This window comes from Triticum aestivum, chromosome 4D (genome assembly GCF_018294505.1).
Source record: "Triticum aestivum cultivar Chinese Spring chromosome 4D, IWGSC CS RefSeq v2.1, whole genome shotgun sequence".
Lineage (NCBI taxonomy): Eukaryota > Viridiplantae > Streptophyta > Magnoliopsida > Poales > Poaceae > Triticum > Triticum aestivum.
The window spans coordinates 216702723-216710832 of record NC_057805.1 but is presented as its reverse complement, the minus strand read 5'-3'; the positions used below and the strand labels follow the sequence as shown (position 1 = coordinate 216710832).

The 8110-nt window shown below is 44.9% G+C and overlaps 1 long non-coding RNA gene across 4 annotated transcripts; it reads right to left on the bottom strand.

Annotated features, from left to right (window-relative positions):
* Nucleotides 1–5734: 5734 nt before the first annotated feature.
* Nucleotides 5735–7891, bottom strand: LOC123097324 (uncharacterized). Of its 4 annotated transcripts, XR_006447042.1 has the most exons (4): nt 7181–7886; nt 6874–6996; nt 6352–6583; nt 5735–6075 (listed from the first exon to the last, which is right to left on the bottom strand). It is a non-coding gene; the product is annotated as an uncharacterized lncRNA (long non-coding RNA). The 4 variants fall into 4 exon arrangements; XR_006447040.1 differs by having other exon boundaries at nt 6352–6996; nt 7181–7887; XR_006447041.1 differs by having other exon boundaries at nt 6874–7885.
* Between the last annotated feature and the right edge of the window lie 219 nt (nt 7892–8110).

The window sequence follows — 8110 nt, the reverse complement described above, 5'->3', positions numbered from 1 at the left end:
AATACTATCTTGGACATCTTCTATGATTGTGAGCCCCATTAATTATTTTCAAACCTGAGCAAATTAGTTGAAGTTGGACAAGGAAGACAACATAATGAGTTATGATGGGGTATATTTGTATAGAAGTTATATAGTTTTGGATCCTCTAACATGTGGTGCTTGCTATTTAGAATCCTTTGCTAGCCAAAATATCTGTACTAAGCGGGAATACTGCTTGTGCATCCAAACTCCTTGAACCAAGTTTCTTCCATGAGTGTCCACCATATCTACCTATATGCGGTATTTACCTGCCGTTCCAAGTAAATTTGCATGTGCCAAACTCTAACCTTCAAATAATAATCTGTTTTGTATGCCCGAATCGCTCATGTAGCGACTACGGGTTAGCAGTATCTTCCATGCTAGGTGGGTTATTCTCACGATGAGTGGACTCCGCTCATCATTCATGAGAAAATGGCTGGTAACTGGGATGCCCAGTCCCATGATCAAAAGATCAAAATCAAATCAAAAATAATTTCAAACAAAACTCCCCCAGGTTTGATGTTAGTTGGAGGCACCCGTTGTTTCGGGCAAGCCATGGATTGATGATTGTTGGTGGAGGGGGAGTAAAAATCTTTACCTTTCTGTTTGGGAACCGCCTATAATGTATGTAGTATGGAAGATATTGGGAACTCTTGGTCGTTATGTTGACAATGAAAGCATACCTCTCAAAATTATTTTCATCTCTGTTTTTGCTTCGAGCTCTGGCACCTCTGCAAATCCCTGCTTCCCTCTGCGAAAGGCCTATCTTTTACTTTTATGCAAGAGTCAGTAGTATTCCTTCTCATTCCAACCTACTCTTTAGTTGGCAAGCATCATGTGATGGAAAGATCTAGGCATATATGGCCATTCAAATATATTTGAGCATGAATTATTACTGTTGACATTACCCCTGAGGTAAAAGGTTGGGAGGCGAAACATTAAGCCCCTATCTTTCTCTGTGTTCGATGAATACTATTTGTTCTAAAAATATGCTTTGAGTGGTAGCAATCATGGAAGACTAAATGATAGTTGAGTATGTGAAGTTTGATGAATCAAAGCTCTGACATAGACTCTTCCTGAAAGTAAGATGAATTGTAATTGTTTGATGACTAATAACATGGCTTGTTAGTTTTCAAGAAAGTTTATGTTCTATACTTTAACATGTGAATAGTTTGTTACTTGATCATGCAAAGTTTTATGATATGAGCTACTGTTATGATATATAATGATGCTATAAAAGGTGATTGAAATTATCATTGATCAAACTTGTGCACCTGCTAGCATTCACACTTCATAAATTCTTTCTTTTATCATTTACCTACTTGAGGACGAGCAGGAATTAAGCTTGGGGATGCTGATACGACTTCAACGTATCTATAATTTATGAAGTATTCATGCTATTATATTATCCATCTTGGATGTCTATGGGCTTTATTAAACACTTTTATATCACTTTTGGGACTAACCTATTAACCCAGAGCCCAGTGCCAGTTCCTGTTTTTCCCCATTGTTTCAGTGTTTCGAAGAAAAGGAATATCAAAAGGAGTCGAAACGGAATGAAACCTTCTGGAGAAGTTATTTTTGGAAGGAAAGCTACCCGATATACTTGGAGTGCACGTCAGGGCGCGCCCTCCACCCTCGTGGCTCCCCCGACGTATTTCTTCCACCTATATATATATATCCATATACCCTAAAACCTTCGGAGAACAGAATAGATCGGGACTTCCGCCGCCGCAAGCCTCTGTAGCCACCAAAACCCAATCGGGACCCTGTTCCGGCACCCTGCCGGAGGGGGGGAACCCTCACCAGTGGCCATCTTCATCATCCCGGCGCTCTCCATGACGAGGAGGGAGTAGTTCACCCTCGGGGCTGAGGGTATGTACCAGTAGCTATGTGTTTGATCTCTCTCTATCTCTCTCGTGTTCTTGATTTGGCACGATCTTGATGTATCGCGAGCTTTGCTATTATAGTTGGATCTTATGTTTCTTCTCCCCCTCTACTCTCTTGTAATGGATTGAGTTTTCCCTTGAAGTTATCTTATCGGATTGAGTCTTTAATGATTTGAGAACACTTGATGTATGTTTTGGTGATCAACTTGCGGGTTCCGCCCATGAACCTATGCATAGGGGTTGGCACACGTTTTCGTCTTGACTCTCCGGTAGAAACTTTGGGGCACTCTTTGAGGTTCTATGTGTTGGTTGAATAGATGAATATGAGATTGTGTGATGCATATCCTATAATCATACCCACGGATACTTGAGGTGACATTGAAGTATCTAGGTGACATTAGGGTTTGGTTGATTTGTGTCTTAAGGTGTTATTCTAGTACAAACTCTAGGGCTGTTTGTGACACTTATAGGAATAGCCCAACAGATTGATTGGAAAGAATAACTTTGAGGTGGTTTCATACCCTACCATAATCTCTTCGTTTGTTCTCCGCTATTAGTGACTTTGGAGTGACTCTTCGTTGCATGTTGAGGGATAGTTATGTGATCCAATTATGTTATTATTGTTGAGAGAACTTGCACTAGTTAAAGTATGAACCCTAGGCCTTGTTTCAACGCATTGCAATACCGTTTACGCTCACTTTTATCATTAGTTACCTTGCTGTTTTTATATTTTCAGATTACAAAAACCTATATCTACCATCCATATTGCACTTGTATCACCATCTCTTCGCTGAACTAGTGCACCTATACAATTTACCATTGTATTGGGTGTGTTGGGGACACAAGAGACTCTTTGTTATTTGGTTGCAGGGTTGCTTGAGAGAGACCATCTTCATCCTATGCCTCCCACGGATTGATAAACCTTAGGTCATCCACTTGAGGGAAATTTGCTACTGTCCTACAAACCTCTGCACTTGGAGGCCCAACAACGTCTGCAAGAAGAAGGTTGCGTAGTAGACATCAACGGGCCACCGTATTTCGCAAAAAAACGTTTCCCCCTGACTGCTAGGACCCACCAGCTACATCTTCGCATGCAAGGAAGTGTGTCCGGGCAAAAACAAAAAAAACGATTCGCCCCCTGACTACTGGGACCCACCAGCTACATCTTCGCAGGGCAAGGAAGTGCCTGACAGTCGGGATCCACCTGGTCGAAGCATACATAGTGTTGTCATTCTGGTCGTGAACGTGTACGTACATACTGGTCGATGTAGAGGCGCGCACGTGTCGTAGTAGAGGCGCGCACGTAGCATGTACACATACATACAACGGCCAGGGTGCAAGAGAGTAAATACGGCCACGTACCTACATACGGGCGGGGTCTCGAATGCCTACTCGCGCGTACGTACGACCAGGGCTCGTGTACATGGCTGGGTCGGAACGGAGAAACATCATCGTCGTCGTGTTCATGGGGAGCCAACTGGCTGGGTCAGAACGGAATGCGTTGTCGTGTTCATCGGGAGGGCTTGGACGGAACAGCCGATGGAAACGAGGCCTGGCGTACAGCAGAACGAAGGAAACGGCCTTGTGTTCGACCGGCCACGTTCGAAACGGGATCCTGTTCATCGAGAGGGGTCTGGCGTACCACAAAACGGAGGAAACGGACCTCCTATGGTCGAAACGGGGGTCCTGTTGATCGGGAGGGGTGTGGCATACCGCAAAACGGAGGAAACGGACTTGTGTTGGAGCGCTACGGTCGAAACAGGGGTCCTGTTCATTGGGAGGGGTGTGGCGTACCGCAAAACGGGATTCCACGGGATACTGTTCATCTCCACCGTCGACCCCCTCCAGCCTCCACGGGCTACTGTTCATCCACCGTCGACCTCCTCCAGCCTCCACCTGCGACTGTTCATCCACGGGCTCCTGTTCATCCAGCCTCCACCGCGCGCTACTCCACCGGCTACTGTTCAACCAGCCCTCTCCACGGGCTCCTGTTCAACCACCCCTCCACGGGCTACTGTTCATCCAGCCCTCCACCGTCTACTGTTCATCGTGCCCTCCACGGGGTGATCCTGTTCATCCTGCCCTCCATGGGGTCCTGTTCATCCTACCCCAACCGGCTCGATCGATCGGGGTACTGTTCATCCAGAGGCAACACCACGGGGTCCTGTTCATCCACCCCCACCGGGAACTTTTCATCCAAACCCCCCCGCAACGCTCACTGTTCATCCAGAGGCAACATCGATCGGCTTCAGTTAGCAGCAGTAGCGAAGGAATCGCTCGATCCGGTTCAGTTAACAGCCATCGATCGATCGCTCGGGTTCAGTAACGCGTAACCTGCAGTGCAACCGCTCGGGTTCAGTTAGAGCCCAACGCCTCACTCGGGTTCAGTTAGAGCCCAACGCCTCGCACCCACGCGCGTGCGTGTACGAGAGAAACGCGCATCGCTCGGCCCCGACCACCCACTATAACCGGGAACACCCCCGATATTTTCCTCGCCCTCGCTTCTACCATGGTTTTTTCCATCATGGACGGCCCAAAGAATGTCATGCAGCTGCGTTCCGGCCCGCCCAAGACGAAAAGCCCATTTTCTGTCATGATTTTTTGTCTTAGAAATAGGACCCCGGCACATCTACGATGATAGCGGGTTTTGTCACAATTATCATCATAGAAGTGTCATAAGTATGACAGAAAAAAATTCGTTCGGCCCAAAATGTCACGGATGTGTCTTTTTTCTGTAGTGTTGTGAGGGGTCCAACAATCTCAGGTCCCGAAATGTCGAAAGGCGAAGTGAGAGGGATTGTTTTGAGGATGGTGGCTGGCATATGGGACTTCTATGAGTGCCACTACATTTGTGCACGATGTCCTTGGCGTCGAAGCATGAGGCCAGTAGAAATCATCACTACTGCAGGATGGTCCTAACGCGACATATGTATAGGAGACAAATCGACCAAACTATGTGTGATGCATGAATCGCAAACAATATGGTAATAAGATCGTCAGTCCATCACCAATAGAAATGAACTGTGTGCGATGGCGGATATATCAAATACGATTCAGATTAGCATTGTGTGTACGACTACATCAACCGCATTGGCACTAGATCAGTTGGATCATGATCGGGTCGTGAAGAGTACGACTACATCAACCGCGTTATATACGCTTCCGCTTAGCAATCTACAAGGGTATGTAGATGCTCTCCCCCTCTCGTAGCTATGCATCTCCATGGATAGATCTTGCGTGTGCGTAGAATTTATTTGTTTTCCATGCAACGTTCCACAACAGTGGCATCACGAGCTAGGTCTATGCGTAGATGATATGCACAAGTAGAACACAAAAGAGTTCTGGGCGGTGATGTTCATACTGCTTACCACCAACATCTTATTTTGATTCGGTGGCATTGTGGGATGAAGCGGCCCGGACCAACCTTACATGCACTACTGAATCAACGATTTTACCTAGGGCGGAATACCCTAGGTGAAAGCCCAAAAACTCTAGGTAAAGGCTTTACCTAGAGCTTCCCCTAGGTAAAGGGCCCTAGGTGAAGTCTAGACGGGAAAGAGGGCTTTCCCTAGCGTTTTTCATCAGCCCTAGGGAAAGTAAACTTTACCTAGGGGCACATGCCCTAGGGAAAGTATACATCTGGTCACCTTTGCCAGCGTGGAAAGCATATATACCAAGGGCCATATTGTGCCCTAGGGAAAGCTTGTGGGACCCAAGTTTAAATACATATATCAGTCATAATTTAAAATATATAAATTTGGATTCATATCAACCATTTATTAATACTAGAAATAGGCTGCAACAAACAATCACAACCAAAGCAACAATACACCAAATTTGGATATATATATATCGGCTATAATTCAAATAATTCATGGATGACTGAATATTCATTATCATACAACATATTCATACCACCCGTCGATCCAAAAAAGCTAGATTAAGTTGCAAAATGGTCTAAGCACTGCAATTTGAATCTAGAATTTGCTATAGACAAGACCACATATCAGCTAGTGTTGCTAGATCAAAACACTTCCAATCAACCTGTTAATTAACTACACATGCATCACATCGCCTTGAGAAGTACATGCTCCAAATATCCCTTGAGAACTTGCATCAGGTTGCCCATCCAAGTCTTGAGAGGAACATCAGAGCTCACAACATGATGCTGAAAATAATGGTCACAAATTCAGCACTTCTCTAAAATATCAAAAATACTGCAGCATGCATAAGAACACAAATCTGCATCATATTAATAGTATCACAACAGTCATGGACATACAAAACTCATGCTGGCAATAACATGCAAGATTGCAAGTAACTGAAAATTAAAACAAAGTATTGGTCTGTATACACAAAAGACAGAAAAATAAATAAAGCACCATCATGGCCATACAACAATTTTGCAGTACTAGACATTTGAGAGTTGACACATAGACCATACCTCTAAAACATCTGTTTGCTGATTCCTTCAACCAAATCTTTGATCACCGTCTCGAGGTTTCCAGTCTTGACAGAAATAGATTATAATTGCATGCATGGCCATTAAGAAATGTGTTGCATATACACCACTCAGATTATGCTTAATCTATTCTACAGGAAAAACAAAGCAAAGGAAATGATAGCTCTATGGATTAGTGTTCCCCTAGTTCTGTAAAGCTTCAGCTGAATTTTAGCTGCAGAAAAAAATACACGATTAAGCATGCATGTTCAGCGCAGTTCTAGTCATGCTTAAAAATGCATATTCAGTCATGATTAAAGATACACATTCATATTTCAAATAGCAGAAAAGAAACTATGCAATCAAAATATACTAAATCTATTTATATGGTTGTCATAGCTCACAATTACAGTAATAGAGATAAAATAATTTGCTCATATTTCATTGGATGTTGACTTTATGCATGGATACGAATTTAAGCAGAGCATCACTCTAGAATCTATAACAGAAGAAAAATGGTCTTACATCCATACAAGATCTCTCCCCCTATGAGATGCATGCACATATAGTGGTGAATCTGCATCCCAAGTTGATGTTGCTTCTCCAAGCTAGAAAACACCAATGTAGTCTTTAAACATTCCTTGGTACCTTTAAATCACAAAAACATTCAGTCAGGAAATATGTTTTAAGTTAACAAAATGCTAGTGCAGGAGAGTACTAGCATGGCCAACCTGCATGTATGTGAAAGTTCTATTTTTAAGTTCTGGTTCTGGACATCATGTTCAAGTTGAAACACGTAAACTGAAAGACCTGTGCTACTAAAAAGATTTACCTAGTAGACCTGCAGGAGCGGATGTTGCAAAGGGCAAACTGATATTCTGCAACAACGGCAAGCTAGCCGAAAGAAGCAGTATAATTTCTTAACAAGCAAATCACAAAGATGAGCATCGCTTGTGAGATCTGAACACCGAACACATTAGAGCATATACAACTACCTAAACAAGAGAGCAAAAGACAGGGAGAGAACCTTCGGAGTGAAGTCAAGGTGGTGGACGCGATCTTGATCTAGCAGGTAAGTGGATGCCCTTGTCATCGCCGTAGTACCCGCGGTGTAGGAGAGGATGTGGCCGTCGGGGAGTAGCTCGTCAGCGACAGTCGTGTGGGGGTGGTGCTCGTCGGGGACAACTGCATCAAGGAGCAGCTCGAGGTGGCATGGAGGCGGCGACAGTGGCGGCAGTCAGATCCGCGTGAGGACATCGTGCCCACCGCCGGATGGTCCGATTGGGTCACCGATGTGGTAGAGAAGGGGAAGAAGAGGCGACGCGGCGGAGCAGGGCTGGTAGGGCGCGGTGGAGCAGGGCCGGTAGGGGCACGGCGGGGTGGTGGCGCGCGGCGGGCCATGGTGATGTGGGAGAGGAAGATTGGGGAGAGAGAGGGGGATTTTCTCTGGCGGCGGCGAAGGATTGAGGAAAGGGGGAACAAGACCTAATTTAGCCAGAATTTTTGGCACTACCCTCCCTTTCTCCCGTCGCTATGTCACTACATAATGGGCCCTCATGGATGGGGGAAAATAAAAGGTGCGCGCCATCGACGCGGGAGGCCATATCTTCCTGTTTTTCGGGGTGGATGGTATGCACGTGGCACCTGTACTTAGGAAATTTTATTTTTCAGTTCTTTTTGCCACAAAATTGTCTTTCCCTAGAGGGGTACTATTCATTACTTTTCTTTCCCTTGAGGAGATTAATAAGCTCTAGGTGAAGGC